General features: G+C 47.7%; 1 protein-coding gene across 4 annotated transcripts in view; it reads left to right on the top strand.

The window, feature by feature from the left end:
• NHSL1 (NHS like 1) overlaps positions 1-19,169 on the top strand; it is a 471,418-nt gene that overhangs the window by 196,542 nt on the left and 255,707 nt on the right. The gene's annotated exons all lie outside the window — the stretch shown is intronic.

Raw genomic sequence — 19,169 nt, 5'->3', positions numbered from 1 at the left:
TACCCTGCGCTCTCCAGCATCTGGAGCTCTTGTGCAGGGGGGACGGCTGCCCTTAGGAATGCCTACTGCGGGCACCCCCTACACCCAAGTTCCTCGTCCCCCAAGGGCCTGTGCTAGCTTGCGCCAACTGCGCCTGCGCGGGTGGTTGATAGGTAAGGAGCATGTGTCAGCGACCACCCCGAACCCCTCGCGCCTCTGCCACCTCCTTTCGACTTGCTGCTAGAATCCTGTGGAGAGTCCAGTGATGCCAATGTTAATTTGGTATAAAAGGATGTTCTAAAGGGCCCTGAAGTGTCCCCACCAATCTTAACCTCACCTGCCACACCTACTATCTGCCCCTGTGCACTATGTTGTTGGCCCAGCTATCAAACAACAATGGTCTAAAGGACTCGTGTTTCTTCTTAGTCTCACATTAAATCCACATTTTATCAATCGTGAAAGCAACAAACCCAACTCAATCAATATAAGTGGTAATTTATTTTCCACTTATATACATTATAAATATTCTTTTTTATATACTACAAGGTCATACCAGTTGCCCCAAGGAGAGCGTGCAAAAAGAGAAAGAAAGATTAGATCGGATTTAGTGATAAAGAAAAAAGGGGAATATTTTTAAAGATTTTTAAAGAATGTGACAGAAAATCAATCCAACAATTCAACAAAAGGATCAATAATCATCCTAACATAAAGACCTGACCCAACAACAATTCAAACATATATTTTTTATCAATTTGTCAAAACCTATAATTAGAAGGTCAATTTGCACAAGAACCAGGAATTATATAGGTCCAGGTCGGGGGATTTTGTATGCGTCGACGTTTCGACTCGACTTAAGGCCAATGGTGGATTAAGCCTGGGCCGGGCGAGTCTTCATCAGGACTACAGCGGGCAACCTTGTATCATGTGGAATGACCCCTGACGTTGAGGAATTCCCTCTGTTGAATTTTCTTCATATATATATATATATATATATCAATTCTCAGTTAATGAAAACATCCTCCTGTATGGTTATGTGTCCACAGAAAAGTATCCAAGATGATGGAGCAGTGTCATTTCTGTCTTTATGCTCCGTTTATTGAGTATTTTTTATATACTTGAAGCACCTGCTTAGGCACCGAAGGCTGTATCTAAGTGTTTCAAAAACCGGAATACTGAGGAGGAGCCAAGCTCGCGTCCGCGATGGCCGCGTTTTAGCTCGGCTCCGTTCGCTTTCCTGTCTGGAACGTCTATCCTGTGTTTTATCCTGCCCCGGGAAGTATTCTTTGATAGACTATGGAACTAAGACATTTCGCTGGCACTTACCGTCTGATCCGTCTGTTCCTGGGTGCCGCGGATCCTGAGCTGCGCCCTTGTTCGCTTCGGGGCCTCCGGTGCGAGCGGGCCTGAAACTCCTTGGCGGCGCCCGGGCGGGGCGGAGCGCTGTGGCCGGCCCTTGGTGGCGGTGTGGGCTCGGTCGGAGAGGCCGATGTGCAATTAGACCGGTTACGGCTCTCCGGGCCTGGTCCGGCGGTCCTGCGGCCTGGTGTTGGGGCGCTGCCTTCCATGGACGGGGTTGACCGTGTATGTGGCTCGTCTCCCCTTTGTTCTCCTGTCCGGCCATTTTGAGTCCCTCCGCCCGGACTCGGAGAACGGAGCCGGTGGCGTGGGGGAGCCGGCGACCCTCCTCTTCTGGCGGCCCGCCTTCCTGCTCTGTGGGTGCCTCTGCTGGTGGTCGGCTGTATCCTGTTTGCCCCGCTTGTGGCCGGACGGGGGTCGGAGATTGCCGCGGCCCCGCCGGGCTTCCAAGATGGCGGCCGGCTCCCTGTCTCTCAGCCTGGCCGAGACTGGCGATGCTGGTCCGCCGCGTGGCACGTTTGCTGAATACCGTAAAGGTGAGCCTACGCTTGGCGACATTCTCGCCGCCTTGCGCTCCTGGAGTGCTCCCATGGCCGCACCTATCACTGAACTGGAGGAGGATAGTTTTGCCGGGCCTGCTGGGCCCCCCCCGGTGTGTGCGGCTTCATCGCTGCGGTGTGCTGCTGGAACTTTCCTGGAGGTCGTGGGCCCGGCGGCTGCCGCTTGTGTGGGTGTACGGATGCCCGTTGCCCTCAATCATCCTGTGCTCCCCCCTGTGCAGGGGGTCCGCCGGCCGGGTCCCGTCCGGACCGGTCTCGTTGGATCTCCCATTCCTTTTTTGCCTCGAATGGCCGAACGAAGATCCTGTGGTTGCTCCGCCGGGTCGACTTTCCTCCTATTGCCGGCGGAACTGTGCCTGCATTGCCTGAGGAGGTTGCTGTCCTTTCCTGTTCATCCGGGTCGCAATCGATATGACTTGTGTGGATTGACGATTGGACTCCCTGTTATTCGCCTCTGGTTCCTCATGATCTGGTTCCTTGTGCGTTGGACGATTACAGCTTGGGATAGACAAGGACAGGGTTGAGATGAACTTGCCTCGGTGGACTATTATCTTGCGGTATGGTCGGATGATTCGTTTGTGACTGTATGACTATGTTCGATTCTCCTTCATGTTCCTGGAGCTTCTCCTTGTACTTAATATCTTCCCGTGGGCTCTGAGTATGTTCGGACGGGGGGGTGGGAGCTGATGTTTTTGATTATGTAGCTCCTCTCCCGTCGTTATTTCCCTATTTTCCCTTCTTCTTTTTGTCTTTGCGGTTCTTTCTTTACTTTTAACTCTTCTATATTTCGGGTTCTGGTTAGGGTGACAGGCACGCTGCGGGGGGGTAGGCCATAGCCTTCTGCAGGGGTGCAGGGTGGGGTGTGCGGGGTGGGGGGGGTCTGTCATTTTGTTATTTCCCCCCTTTTTTTCCTTTTTTGGTTCTATGGCTCTTATGTATCCCCTTTTTTCGGGACGCAGTGTCGGCATGTGGGCCCCCTGGGGTGTTTCTTGGCTTGCATGGGCCTTCGGGTCTCCCTGCCGTCACGGTTTACTACGCATCCATTACTCCTGTTACCACTGGTTCCATGTGCCGGTCTATTTTCGAGTGCTTCGTTAGCCATGGGGCGCATGCCGTGATGCTGTGTTCCTTCTTCCCCCCCTTTTTTCCCGAAGTCCTTTCCCTTTTTTCCCCCTTCCCCCTTTCCTCCCCTGGGTTGTTGTAGCGGAGGGCTCTCTGTTTTGCAAGCCTATTTTCAGTTCTGTGCATCATTGTGAGTTCTCGTAGTGGTGGGTGGGCGCTGGGCGGCGGTTGCAATTGCTTATTAATGTGGGACTCACGTTCTGCCTTTGCCAAAATGTAACTGTTCTTTTTGAATTTTCCTGTGTTCTGTACTTCTGCTTGCTCGCGGCCCGCCACGGCCCTCTGGACTTTAATGATTGCCATTATTCTGCTATACCCTTTCTTCTATGATAAAATCAACCTTCTCTCATCCTGCTCGTTGTGGTTGCTCTGTGGCTTTTCACCTTTGCTTCCCGTTTGGATTGCTGTGATATCCTGCTGGAGCTTCTGTACTCCCATAGTGTTTCTATAAGTGTGGTGGCCGGCCCGATGGGTTGTAGGCCCGTATTTGTGAGCACTTTCTGCATAATAAAGGTTTTAAAAAAAAAAAAAAAAAAAAAAAAAAAAAACGGAATACTGCGGTAGTTTAGAAATCTTCTCCCGTTATTCAATATTTCTTCTCATAGGGAGGCTGTTTCCAAGTCGTGTCTTCAATACCAACGCGTCTACAAACTCAACTCATCTTCTGCATTGTACTACACACCTGGAACATGTTTTTTTTTTTTTTTTTTTTATTATACAATGCTGCCCTCCCTAGCAGCGTCAGAGGAGAAGGGTCTTCCAGTGTCCGACATCCCTCTTCAGTCTGTTTAATGGTGGCAATAGATTCCGATCGTGGAAATCTGCAGCATTGCGTGTTACGTGTATCCCCAGGTATTTGAAGGATGTGTCCGCTATTTCTAGTGGGCAGTCGCTTGGAAGATTTGGAGAGGGACCTTTCAGCTCATATATCACTGATTTTGTCCAGTTGATCTTATATCCAGACGCCTGTCCGTGCTTTTCACACAGTGCGAGGAGTTCTGGGATGCCCTTTTCTGGGTCTGTCAGTTATATCAACATATCATCAGCATAAAGGGAAACTCTATCTTCCCAGTTGTCCCCCCATCTGACCCCTCTGAGTAATGGGGTGGTTCTAAGGACTGTGGCCAGAGGCTCCAAGACTATTGCAAACAGCAACGGTGAGAGCGGGCCTCCCTGCCTCGTCCCTCTATTCAGTGGTATCTCACGGGAGATGTGACCGTTAGCCGTCACTCGTGCCACCGGACTATTATATAAGAGCCGTATCCAGGAGATGAATTTAGGACCGAAGCCCATATGGGCCAGTACTGCGAAGAGATATCGCCATTCCACCATATCGAATGCCATCCTGGCATCTAAGGATAGAATGGCCGCCGGTTCTGTCAGCAGTGGCGCACGCGCCACCGCTCCATGTACTCTACGGAGGTTCAACGCTGTACTCCTGTGTGGCATAAAGCCCGATTGGTCTGGGTGAATCAATTGGGTGAGGTATGGCATTAACCTGGTGGCCAACAGTTTTGCAAAAATTTTGGCCTCTACGTTGAGGAGCGATATCGGGCGGTATGACCCGCACTCATTAGGTGGTTTGCCCGGCTTCGGGACCGCCACGATGGTGGCCTGTCGCTGATCGAGAGGCATGATCTCCCGGTCAAGGCTATCTGCGTACATGGCCAGTAGGGGCGGGCTCAGTGTTTCCGACATTGCCTTATGCCATTCGATAGGAATTCCGTTAGGGCCTTCCCGGAGTGTATCGTATTGATGGCCACTTGCACCTCCTCTGTCGTAAAGTCCGAGTCAAGCTCATCTACTGCGTCCTGCGACAGAGTCGGCGTCGGCACATCACCGAGTGCCGCCACTGCTATCTCTTCCGTGACCTCAACTTCCGGGGTATATACCTCCTGAAAGTGGTTTGCTCGTGTCTCAATGATTGCCGCTGGATGCGTGTGCACCCTCCCGCCTTCATCTTTCAGCTGTAATATACTCCTACCCCCTTCCTTTCTCTTTTCCAACCAAGCCAAAATCCCCGACGTCATATATTTTATGTGTGGTTGCCGCTACGTGTTCTATTGCCCGTCGTTTTAGGTGATCGCCGTGTAGTTGTTGACATAATTGAAGGGAGTGTAGTGTGTCCGTTGTCGGGTCTGCCATGTGTGCTTTGTTTGCCTCAGCAAGGTTTGATTCTAGCTGTGAGAGTTCCCTCCCTTGAGTGCGTTTGTATCCCGCTATGGTTGATATGGCCTGCCCCCTCAGAACTGTTTTGTAGGCTTCCCATAGAGTCGTAGGGGACTCTACCGAGGCCGCGTTTTCTGCAAAATAGTACTGAGTCGCCTTCTTCAACTCCTTTCTTATAGCCGGTATCGCAAGATATCCCGGGCGTATCTGATACAGTCTCTTATAGGCCCTTTCCGGACATGACAAAGTAAGAGTTAGTGGTGAGTGGTAAGATATACCCCTAGGTTTAATTTGAATTTCGTCTATGGTGAGGAAGCCATCGCCCAAAGTGAGGAAATAGTCGATGCGAGACAAACTATTATGCGTAGCTGAGTAATAAGTGTATTGCAGCTCATTGGGGTGCAAGCTGCGCCATATGTCCACTAATCCTTGCGCCTCTAGAAAATCTCTGAATCGGGAGGGACCAGGAGTTTGTGATCTAACCGGGAATCTATCCTGTGTGTTATGTACAACTGCATTAAAGTCCCCCCCAATGACTAGATCACCCTCCGGGAGTTCCAGGAGGAACCTCCCAGATCAGGAAACGCAATGGCATGCAACGCTGGTGGAATGTAAACCGATACTATAGTCAGTGGTTTGCCCTCCCATTGTCCATGCGCAGCCGCGAAACGGCCCTGGTCATCTGTTTTGGTAGTCTGAAGTATAAACGGGGACGATTTCCGCAACAGAATTCCCGTCCCCGTGATCCAGAGGTAAACTCAAAGTGCACTATCATATGGTAACCCCTCCTATTTAACGCCTGACTTGCAGTGCCCACCAAGTGTGTCTCTTGGAGAAGAACCAAGGCCGGATTCGCTCTCCTAATGCCCTGCATAACTAGTCCCCGCTTGATCTTATCCCCCAGGCCCCGTACATTCCAGGACATGATCTATAGTGGCGTCACTGGTGACATCTGGAGACCTCCCTGCGGGGTGTCAGCCTGTATGTAGTGTGCCATGTGTATCTTGGAGTGAGGCACCCATGTGCGCCGCAAGTGAGTACCCACGTGGTCGCCTATGTAGTACAGTCTTTGTGCTATCAGTGACCTTTCTACTTTGAGTCGACTTGTCAGTAAACAATACCTCTTGTTCTGAGGTGTGAACGTCCAGAACTACCCCTCCCTGAACTCCCCCCCCACCCTGCCCTCATGCTACACGGACTTGTAACTGCCAGCCTCCCCAACTTAGCAGAGTGCTTAACCCATCCCTCATACAGAATACTTGCTCGTTGAGGTGAGGAACACCCCACAGTCGGCGGCCTCTCTTCCTCTCTTCGGAGGCCCTCCACCCAGTGTCCAATGGCAGTCTCTTAGGCAGTTATCATGATCAGCAATTGTTCTTTACCCACCCGGTGGTCACTGCCCCGTCTCAGGGTCTTCTTCTACCCTTTCTCTCACTGGTGAACGCTCCCTCTCCTCGTGTCCTGGAGTCCGTGAGCCCGCACGACCCCCTGCGTGTCGATCTCCCTGTGTCCTGTTCGATCTGCGGGGCTGAGTGACTGGTCTCCATCCCTCCAGCCAGTCCTGAGCCATTTCAGGAGTGTCGAAAAACCAAGTCTTATTATCTGCCACTATTCGCAGCCTGGCTGGGAAAATCATTGAGTACGGAATTTCTCGTGTCCTCAACTCTCTTTTGACAGCCAAGAACGTTCGTCTGCGCCGGGCGACCTCCGCCGTGTAGTCCAGAAAAAAGGCCAGCGTCGCATTTTGTATTTTAACAGGGGGGGACTTCCTCGCTGCCTGTAGGATGGCATCCCTGTCACGAAAGTTAAATAGTCGTGCTAGGATGGGTCTCGGAGCTGCTCCCTGCTTTGGTCGGCCACCTGGTACTCTATGCGCCCTCTCAATAGAGAAGAAGGTGGACAGGCCTTTAGGCTGTAATTTTGTTTTGATCAAGTCTTCTACGAATAGGTCTGTCGCTCAAGTACCTTCAGATTCCGGAACTTCCAGGATCCTTATGTTGTTTCTTCTGGACCGCCCTTCTTGGTCATCAAGCTTTTCTTTCAACACTTTATTCTCAGCTGTTACACGTTCCATTGCCGTCTGCAGCTCTGACACATCTTCCACCAACGACTTCCTGACTATCTCCAGCGAGCTCACCTTCTCCGACATTTTATGGAGGTCTGCTCTTAGTAGGGTGATCTCGGTAGAAATCGAGCCCACTGTAGTCTGCACCTGTGTCAATGTTCGCATAACATCATCCAGTGTCGCCTTTTTCCCTCCTGCTCCGTCCGCTGATTTTCCGCCGGGTGGTCTCCCCTCCGGTGGGGATGATGCGCCCTTTTCATAGGCATATTTCTCGAGGCGCGCTTGCGTCGTGCCACCTTTGGAACCCCTTCCTGCCATCTTGGCGTCCACTATGGCGCATCTATTTCGGGGCTCTCTTCGATGTCCTAGCCGAGGCCGGTGTATGTCACCGCCCACCCCGACTCGCTGACTCCCAGGTGTCCACACAGCACCGGGCCAGTCGCTCAAGAATTAGAACTCAACCAAGTAGGCCACCGCATGCAACTCCTTTCAGTGCACTCAGAGGTCAGGATGAGATGCCAATGTTTATAAGGTCCCGGGGTCGTTCACGGAGGCTCTGCCGACCACCACCCGAATGTAGTATTATGTATGTCTCCCAGGCACTCATCACTGGCCCAATCTCGGCTCGGGGCTGTTTGCCGGTCGATGTGCTGTAACACTTGCGGATCCTACTGTGTGACGGGTCACCGGGGCTCTCTTTACCACCTCTCAATTGCTGGCTTGATTCCCCTCAGAGCGCCGATGTCGACCAACACCCACGATGTCCTGGTGAGGCAGCTCAGCTCAGAGTTAGTACGTCTGGTCCGGCAGCGAGCACCCGGTGCCCCCCTCCACGCTCATGTGCTGCGGTGCCGGGGAGATTACGAGGCCCCGCCCGCGGCTAGAGTCGGCTCCGGGAGTCCTCCTCCAAGTCGGCGATGTTTTCTTTCCTTTGGCCGCTGCGCTTTTCTGTCGATTTGACCTCACTACCCTCCAATATTGCAGGGTGGTCCTGCTCGCCCCATATATTGATCGCCGTTCCTGAAAAATGGCGGCTCGTTCTTTATGGGGGCGCCACTATCGGAGTCTCGTTGCCCGCAGTCCGGCCACACTCTACGGAGCTCTCACCTCCGCTTTAACTCTGTTACCGCGTCCGCTCTTTTAAATTACTCCGGCACTCTCCGTCGGCTGTTTTTCAGAGCGCAGCGGCTCCGCTTCCCGATAGTCGGGCCCTTCCGGTTGGGCTTGCCCCGGCCACCGGCACTTCCCGTCGGGCTCTTCGGGTACTGTAGTCCCCGGATCCTGGTCGTCGTGTAGGCCTCAGGAGCTCCGAGTGGTAACTCTACCACCCGGCCTTCGATTACAACCGGAATTACTGCCACCGACACCGCCCGGTCCCGGGCGTCGGGTCCACCCCGATAGAGGCCTGTACTCACTCGGATAAGTGCTCGGATTTATGGAGAGGCCGCTCTAACTACGGAGCTCGTCCTCTAAGCTTCCGCCATGCTCGACTACAAGCCCCCCCCCCCCCCCCCCCCCGGAACATGTTTTGATTTAAATTGACATTTATCCTCAAACATATCAGTATGATCTCCTTCAATAATCACAATATCATCTTACTCCTGACCACTTGATGATTAATGCATTCCACCACAGTCATGTTGTCTGACCAGAATACCAGATTGTTTGCAGAATTGCTCTTGCTATATTGTGAGGGTCACCAAAATGGGGAAGAGCTCTAGGAAGCAAATATTTACCACCAAACAAGATACCACCTAATCTCCTGGCCATTGCTGCGCACACCAAGATGCACCCAAAATGGTGCCATAGCCTGCGCTACTTTCAAAATCTGTAAACAGACCTAACTCCTTATTAGCATTGGCTGGGCTTGGCCATGCTACTGACCCATTGAATTCCCTCAAAAATGCTTCACCTATTCTCCTAATCTGGTGGACCTCACTTGACAACCTAGTATGGTGGTGCCTCAGCTACAGACCAGACACGGCCTACACGATTGACCTGGAAAATGGGATGGAATCAAAAGAAACTGCCACCCACCCCGAGGTTCCTCTTTCAAAAAGTCATTTCTATGCTTAGATAAGTCCTTAGTGACTGCTGATTTTTTCAGTTTGCTACGCCCGCACAACCCTCAGCCGGGATCCTGAAACCATTTTTAAAACCCTCATACAGAGCCTGAGCTGCTTCTGTGTTGCTGTAAACATTCAATCATGACACCATTGCTTGCCTGCTACCCAGGGAGGGGACCTTGACCAATAGTGTTTGCTCATTCCTGTTTTTTGAGGCCTCTATCATTTGTCTTTTTAGAACACTTGGACTCTGGGTACGAGGGTAGGCCACAGAAAGAACAACAGTGCTTGAAAGTGAACATCTCAGGGGCTGTAGGTCTTTTATTGAAGTCCTAGCTCTGCCCCCTGAATTACCCGCTGCCCCTGAACCCGCCCAAAAGGGCTGGCTCGGGGCATACTCAACCTTCTGTGGTTTCATGAAGTGCAACCATGCGTTCACATTGATCTGATCCCACCCTAAATTGGGTTTAGTGGCCTTAATATGCCTACATGTTTTGTCATAGTCCCCACACTCATCATGCACATAAACTATCCTATCCTGGTAGCACGCCAACTGTGTCCTCAGGGTTGGGATGGAAAATCTAGAAACCTTTGACCCAATTCACCATTGTCTCCTCCACCCGTTTCTTGTAAGGCCAATGCCGACACTCCCTAGAATGCAAGCACTCCTTGAACTGCTTCCTTCCTCCCTCTCAGGAACACCGACAATTAATTCACACATTTCTGCATAATTGCCTTTGCAGATCTTCTCCTTAATATCTGTAGACACGTGCCTGCCCAACTGATCATGTACAGAACGTACATCCCCCAAACCCATGCTAGGCAATGGTGTCAACATACCTGATTGCGTAGCTTCCTTGGGAAGGGAAAGGGCCCTGGCTGCTGACGGTACTGTTTGTGCCCCATTACTTGCTTGTGAGGTACTAGCCTCTACTGACCCCTGTGCCACCTGCACAGCTGAAGCACCTACCACGCCCACCTGCCTTTGTGTACCCTATCTCACTACGCAATCCAAATGTGCCACCAGCCTCCTAGCCCTTTCGACATTTTCGCTCTCTGCCAATGACCCCTCCATTAATGGTGCAGACAATACCCCTACCTTTGACAGCCAAAGCAAAACACTGCCTAGGCTGGCCACCAACTCCGGCTGCCCTGCACTGCCTGCTGGCGTGACCTCAATCGCCATGCAGGTATTAACAGTCTATACTATGCTGCTGTTTGCTGCTGGCACTACCACTGCCGGGGAGCTGCCCTGACATCCACCACCACTTACAGTGCCCACTTGCACAACCTCAGGGACAACCCGCAGTCCTTGACCCCCTTCGTTACTTGTCCCTTGTCACATAGCCCGCTTCTTCGCTGGAGGGAATGCCACCTGCGGTGGCATTCCCCCCAACAAGGGAGGCTGGCTCCACAGGCTGCCTCCCTTGTGTTCCCTGGCGCAAAAAAGCGCAAAAATCTCATCTGTCACATCCATCCTGTGCATCGTTACCTCCATACTACTACCAGAACGTACCCGCTTGGCACCCTTCCTAGCTCCACAGGGCATCCTCGCAGAGAACTTAATGAGGTTAGCTGAGGGCAAACCCTTGCCACTTACAACCTCACTCACAAAGCAAAACACCACAATTTGAACAGACTATGTCCTTACTCGCACAGCTCCTTGAAATCCAATCAAGTTACCCTGCAATTCGTCTGGATCACAAATCACAAGTGAGGTAAATCCCCCGGCGCAGAAACTCTCCAAAATGCACTAGAAACAATTGCAGCCAAAAACTCCAAAGCCCTCTCAGAGGTCGAGTCTGTCCCGAAAATGCATCAAAAACACTCTAAAAGTGCCTAATTATGCCACCAAGAAATAAACCTGCACCAAAAGCACTCTAAAATGCCTCCTTGCTTCCAAAAACACCGAGTTCTATAAATGCTTGCTTCCGCCTCCAAAACGGCCTAAAAGCACTCTAATAATGCCCAGACGAGTACAATAGGCAGCGACAGGCTTCGCCGCACCCCCCTTATTATCTGGCAGCCCCATGCACCCTCCGGAGCCACCACTCAGAGTCTAATTACCAATAAAGACTCCTGGGTCAGGCAAGAAAATCTCTCAAGCCTGTTGTGGCTCCTGGCAGAGCATCGAGGTAGGGGCCTTTAACCCCTTCCATGCTGATGACGGCCTCCGTCCGTCATGCATCACGGTGGGCGTGTGCTGATGACGGCAGAGGGCCGTCATGAACCCGCCCACTCATTAAAAGGCCGCACAGGCGCAGAATCGCGGCCGCGCCCAAGGGGTTAACCCCTTCACCGGTGGGGCGTTCCTTTGAGTGGGCGGTGCCGCGTCGGCCAACGGACGTGCGCAGCACTACCGAGGTAGTCCTTGCGACAGCATTACTGTTTTGTGGCGAGAACTATGTGGAGCATGTTGTTTCATTGGAGGCGGGGAGGAGCAGAGAGACCTGCGTGCTGGTGTGTGGTTCCATAAATGAGCGCGGGGCTTTGGCTGCGCTACCCAGGGATAGCACAGCGCCTGATCTGGCCCTATCCTCACACCGGCACAAACCAGGGCCCGGGGCGAAACGCCCCGGTCCTGTGATTGGCCCCATGGCTCCCCGCCTTATTGTCGGCTTTCTGGAGTGGGAGAGGCTCTGGAAAACTTCAGTCGAAGTTCAATTTTTCCACCAGGTCCCTCTAGACGTAACTGGCAACCTGGCTATGTGTTATCGTTTGGAGGGTGAGATACCTTTCGAAAGTGTCCGCAATGGAACCGTTTTTTTTTTTTAAAAAGGCTTCATAATTACGACTTCATTAGTTGTGTACGGTGCTTCTTCCTGCCACGTGCTTATGTTGCAACTTTTCTGTGATTAAACATGGGTTTGCGTATATCAGGCAGAAACGTGGTCTGTGCGTTGCTACCACCTAGCGGTGAATTTGGTGTAGAGCAGTCTATTCCAATGAATCACTTTACTAACATGAGGAATCAAGTAAGTTTGTAATGGCTTTGTTTCGGGTGGCAAATAATGCGTGAAACTTAGTTATTGTAGCCGAATTTGGCATAGAACTTTAAGACATCTACTTTCTGCGGGCCCTTTGTTTCCATCAACCGCAAATGTGTATTTTTTTATAGTGCTTATTACGGTGGATCTGTCTATTTCTATGAACTTTCAAATTCGTCTTAGAAAGGACAGGATATCATGGAATGTGCTGAACACATGTATCATATCCGGTGGCGAGGAGAAACTTTGGGAACATAGAACCATAATGTAAATTCATTCTTTATAGGACGGACTGATCATTGTAGCCCATGTTTCATTCTGCAACTCGTTGGCTCGTGCACCTTGACACAGACAGTAATTTACTGTTTTAGTCCATAATATATTAACAATAATAACAATATTGTGGCATGATGCTGAGAGTATAAATGTTTAGCTTATACATGAAATGCAAGTGGCCAAGGGTATGCCCAGACATGGGTCCCTTGCTCGCTGTGCCATTGAATTCAAGCTAACCTGGCTGATGAGGGGTGATACCCCGAAACCGTCCCAGAATGCTTGTTTCTGGTCCAGGGAGGACCTGGTCTAGCAGCTCAGGCGGGACTGTTCCCATGAGGAGCAGGGTCAAGACTGTTTTGTATTTGGTGGGTCCAGACTGAGGTGGCATAGTGAGCAAAGGAATGATGGATTAAACTCAGACCTCTTGACTGGGGGTAAGTGGTTGAAAAGTTTCAGCACGCCTCCCATCATCTTGTTGTGTTTGCACCTGAATTCCAACCAGATCAACAGAATGTAGAGAACAGAACATTTTGACAGTGATGTATATAGTACATTCTTATGTAGAGCAAAAGACTATAATATAATTTTCACAATGTAGTAGTATAGACAGCCAAGCCAACACGTGTTTCGCAAAATTCTTTTGCTTCTTCAGGGCTTCAGAGATTCAGTTCCCTCAAGCTAAATATACTTCCCAACCTCTTCATAAAGGGCTCCCAGTGGTCGTGATAATGCAAATGTGTTACATTTATTTGGACTTCAAATACCAGAAATATGGGCGTGGCCTCCCATCAGTACGAGCACCATCATTTTAGCTTGAAGGAACTGAATCTCTGAAGAAGCGAAACAATTTCGTGAAACACGTGTTGGTTTGGCTGTGTATACTATACTACTACATTGTCAAGTAAAAGTTGTAATCAAGCATATGATGTACTTTGAATGTGATCTCTATTCAAGTTGAAGATAACCTGTTTCAAGTGTCCAAATAAGGACAGACAATAATAAAGAATGTGCATGGATATTTAGGATGCAAAGTCTGTGTTTTCTCAGTGCATAACCTAATGTATAGGGTATTCCCTAAAAGGAAAATACGAAACTGCGAAATAGCGCTGGGCATTTCTCTAAATTTCCTTTGTTGTTGAGACTATAACATACCATGATAAAAGCCAGCACCAGACACGTCAGGCTCGTTGTTTAATGGTCTAAATTATATAGCATAATTCCCTGCTCTAAGTAGTGCAATTGGTTTGTCTTGGTGCTTGTGTCCTATGACGTCATTGCTTAACGCTAGGTCCATTCTGTACAGTAACCACTCATAAACTTTTTTTTGGGTTATGGGCACTTATGTAAAACAAAAGAAACATGATGCTGGGCAGCAATGCAACACTACACATCACATTGCACAATGTGGCATGTGTGCTATGCTGCACAGTCTAGAAGCATACCAAAAATTTGTTAAAGTGAAGGACAAGTGTGAGGATTTGATGGAAACGTACAAGGCACTCCACAGTGGGAAATTTAGTCAGGCAGGTTGAGCACAATTCCAGCAACATTGTTTTTAAAGCTCAAAAATACAATGAGACTCCTAATGAGGAATTCACACTTACCTTAATGCTCGTTTCCTATGGGCGCAAGCCAACTCAACCCCAGACTACTGCAGTTTTATTATATGGATAGATATCCTTTATTGTTTAATTCATTAAAATCTTACAATAAAACAAGTTCATACAATAATCCATTATGTACAATTTGAATAGCAACAATTCTTTAAAATTCGATACATCTGTTGAGTGAATATTTTTGATAAAATTCTTTACAGTGAAGTGAGAATAAAACAAATCAATAAGAATTAAAAAAGGAAAAAAAATATAGTAGTTATTAGTTTTCTGTTTCTTGGAGTTCTAATTTTTTCCACACTTCGTTAAAAATGTTACCAAAGCAGAATTCATAAGTGTATCATCTGAGGAAAGACATAGGATCAATGCCTGTCTACAAGTTGTTACCCCTCTTTCGTTAAATAGTCTCCTTGGTACAGTTACTCTTTCGTTTCTCAATTCAGAACAGAGACACAATAGGTGGATAATGTTCTCCTCCCCAGATTTACACAGCCTGCATAGAGTGTCCTTTTCGTACTTTTTCCAAGGTGGTAAATAGCATAGTCCCGGCAATACACCAAAACGTGGTTTAATAAAGATTTGTTTGTTTTTTATATGTGGGTCTTGCTCATAAACACTGATGCAATGCTTACAAGTGGCCCAGAATGCTGCGCTGTGTTGAACTGTGGTCTGCAGAGGCATGATCATGTCTCAGCTTTCCAGAGGCCCCTTCATTGAAAGTGCAGGATGGAATGTGTTATGAAGATTCCTACATAACTTACGCTTATCCTTAAATTCTTTGAATCAAGCCTCGTCAAGAGCGGTTGATGACATCGTGGTGTGTCACAGGGAGACAACCTACCCTTCGTAGAACAGAGACCTCCATTTATCCTTTCCTCAAGCTTGGTTTCTAATGATTTTCGGTTTAGGAACTGTGAATCTTGAACTCTGTCATTTTTGTTTACACAAAATTCTTCTCTTTTTCCATTCGGCAAACTGCTCAGGAATTTTTCCTTCCAGTCACATGGTGAACTCAAAAGGTATGTTAGTAGCACCCAGATAGCTGGGCTAGTTAGGTGTGCTATATAATCGAATCAAGCAATCGTTCAGCAATGACTTTACCAAGTCAGAGGACATACCCAATCATTCCAAAAATCTTCCAGTACAATGGGATTTTAAAGACTAATGTGCAGACCTGGGACATCCTATTCTGCGGTGAAAAAAGTTGTCCTTCCTTCAAAGGATCGATTATTGGGATCATGCGTGTGTGTGTTTATATCCGTATCTTGCTTGATTGACACAGTCACTAATCGTTAAATGCTTCAGTAGCTCTTACTGCCCTTCTACCCCATTGAAAAGCTAAATCATCTCGTACCCTTCATGTTCAATTTTTTTGTCAATGAATTAAAATCATTACAAATTCTCTTATTAATACAGCCATATTATTTAGTAAAACATGAAATATAAAATTAAAAGATTAAAACAGTGACTACAAAAATGTGTTCATGACATCCTTTAAATGGTTTAGGGAATTTGTAGACTGATTAGTAGGCCTTTGCAACTAAATATAATCAACGTCAAAAATATAGACAGTTATTAATCAAAAGTCCTCCGTCTTATAGCAGTTAGCCCATTAAATCAAACGTATCTGTTACTAAACTCATGAATTTTACAAACCGACAATTTAGCAGAGTATTTTCACTTTTTAGGCACTGTGTTAATGCTTTTCTACATGTATGGGCCTTCAGAGCTAAAAAGAACAGCCGAAGTTTTGATTTTGGAATTCCCGTGCATTCATAGTATACTTCTGGGTTGTTAGGCACTGGTGTTGGTTGCACAGCAGTCACTGAAAGATCTCCTTTAAATCTGGATCCATTGGGATGCTGTGATTCAGATCAAAATGTCCTGATTATCCGAACAATTGGACAGGTTGGTGTCTGTCTGGCCTCTAGGTGCTGCTTGTAGCTTTAACAAATGGACACTTCTTGCTGTTGCTGAGGCATATTCCATACCCCTTGGATTGCTGCAGCCTCTTTGAAGGCCTTGCATTATTGCCTGGACGTCAGTTGCACCTCTTTTGGTATGTTTCATCAAGCACGTTGGTATTTAACCCCTTGTGTGCTTCCGATCTGACGTCACGATGGGCGTGTGCTGACGACGGCCGGGGGCCGTCCGTATCGCGCCCACTTAATAAACCCCCCCCGCACAGCGCGGAAGGGGTTAATAAATTAATAGTAAGGTATCCAATCCAGTTTGTTGGATGTCTTGCTGTATTCCGGTACATTGCTTTTTTGTTCTTTTCAGGGATTGAATTTGTGCTCCTTACAGGTGATTTCATGTGTATAAATTTCACTAATGCTCAGATAGTACAAATACTTAGGAATTGTGTTGAGAGCTGTTATAGGCACACACAGGCCACAGAGAAACAGCAAAAGTGAGTGCATGGCCTCTAACTGAGCTAAACATATACATTTTGAATTTGTAAAAAGTCAATTTGAGGCACCCAAAATGAATTAGTTGCATATACAAGTATTAAAAGTATTCAAGCACTTTCAATCATTCCAATTGAAGATGCCCAATGAAAAATAATATTCTGATCGTCAGAAATATCAATTTAAGTTCAAAATCATAAACTTGCAGATGTTAGAAGTACTTACACATTCATTAAACAAACTCAGTCTCAAAATCAGAAACTCGCGAGATTTATGAATTCATGTTTGCCTTTTAATCGAAAGAGCTCAGCCAGCACTTTGTGTGACACTCTGTCGCTTTTTTAAGGCAGACAACAATTAGAAAAAATACAAGTTTCTGATAGATACTTCTAACTGAAGATTCCGCACCTTTTGAATAGTCCCCTGGTGTCAGACTGGATTCTGAAGCTTTTGAAGCACTACCACTATGCTCCGGTACGTGGCGTCCCGCGGCTTTGAACCGACATTGTTAGCTGCAGAAGTGATGCTTTGTGAGCACTGACATCAGTTCCTCTTTTTCTGCGCCACCAGACGTGGGTCCGAAGCTACTACTTGTCTTTTAATAAAACCTTTATTATAACAAGCATTGGCATAGCCAATGGATCTCGCATTTGGGACCTTATAAGTGTTTAGCCATGCAACAGTTCATGTTGTAGCATCAAGGATATTGTGCTGCATAACAAAATACTTATAAGGCCCCAAAAGCGAGACCTCGTGGCTATGCCAATGCTTGTTAATTAAATGCCAGTACTAGATTATCTCGAAGGTGCACATTGTTAAAAACAAGATTGTTTGGTTTTAAAAACATGTCACAGGATGAAAATTCATGCACTTTTTCCTCCCGCGCAATTCCGGCGCTTTATAAATCAAATAACTAAATAAGTAAATAAATTACATTTCACTGAGACGGGTCTGGTGGCTCAGTGGACTAATGCGTACACTATAGGGGCCTGTGTTTGACCTAATGGTCACAGGTTCAAATCCCAGCAGGTCCACTCAGCCTTTCATCCTTCTGAGGTCGATAAAATGAGTACCATCGAGTTGAGTAACAATAAACATCTGTTATTCAGTGCCAGGATACCCTTCTGGGTGAATGTGTGCTTTACAAATGCACGTTATGTTATGTTACTGTGCTATATTAGGAGGTAACTTATGAACTGCAATTAACAAATGGTCTCTGTGACAAAAGCAGTAACTCTGAGCTATCTGTATAAAATACAGTTCTGTGATCTGCATACTACATGTGCGTTGCAGAAGGTGCATTAACCCTCTGTGCTGCTTTTTGGTGAGTCAAAACTGTAGCTAGACAAAACACTGCTCTCATTCAGCAGGTTCATTAATAACCAGAGTTATCTTGAGATGTTTATTACTTCTGGAAAATTGCTGGGCACACAAAGAACTCTGCAGCTAGTGCTTTGAAAACCATAAACATTTCAAAATACAGAGTCCCCTGCCCCCTTGAGCTTGGCGCCAGGTGCAGTGGCACTGGTTGTACCACTGTAAAGTCGGCCCTGATAACATGCTGAGCTTAGCCAGAAGCTTTTGTTGGACATAGGACAAAAACTAGGTGTGGGGGCGAGAGCCTGATTTCAATCACCGCTTCCCAGTTTGATCAAACTGTGTGACCCTGAGCAATTACTTTTCTTCCCTCTTTTTTCATGGTAATCACATTTGAGTGCACCTTGAAGTAATTGATTTTAAGATGTACACTTTACAACAATCACTCTTTCGTATGATTCAATAAACCATAATTTCGGTCCATCTATAAAAATGTAGGCTTAGATAGGAGAAACAAGACAGCTGAATTGCCTTTTGAGTCGAGAATAAAATTGGCACAACAGAAAGGTTTGGTTCACTAATTCTAATAAAGGCTTCTCAGTGCAGTGATGTACTCTTAGATGCTAATGTGTAAAAACACAATATACTTTTTCATGTATAAGTCTGTATATCCGTTATAAATAAACTGGCTGTCAGTGACACTTTCAGCAGGGCAGGCTGTCCAGTGTGAGCTAAGAGCTGCTCTCCTCAGCCTCACGGTGCTGCTTGTCCACACAGAAGGCGACATACAGGGCAGTGGACAATTATGAGCCCTTGCCATCACTGAGTCACCACTGCTGCCCTGTTGATGGTGGTAGTGACACAGGAGATGCTTTGGTGTTAGGCATGTGGCTCATGGTATGAAGTCTTCTACAGTCTCACTTTCCACAGCCAATCAGGTGCAACTGTGGCTTGGCAACGTGGCAATTGCTTGTTCCATGGTGCTGGCTACAGTGACTTGCTATGTGAAGCAAGCTGACAGAATTGCCAATGTCACATCGTATGTCCTCTTCAAGGAGTAGGGCCGGAGGAAAATGTTCATATCCACTGAGACTGGTCAACATGCCCTATGAAGCGGGGATTGTTTCATCCCTATGGTCCTGTGGAGGTCCAAGGACTCCACGGGCGCAATATTCGAACACTCAAAACATATTAAAGGAAAACAAAAGTAGGGTTTATAGCTCAGCCCTACTGTTTGTAATCTTGTGG

This window comes from Lissotriton helveticus, chromosome 6 (genome assembly GCF_964261635.1).
Source record: "Lissotriton helveticus chromosome 6, aLisHel1.1, whole genome shotgun sequence".
Taxonomy (NCBI): Eukaryota; Metazoa; Chordata; class Amphibia; order Caudata; family Salamandridae; genus Lissotriton; species Lissotriton helveticus.
This window is presented reverse-complemented; position numbering and strand designations above follow the sequence as displayed.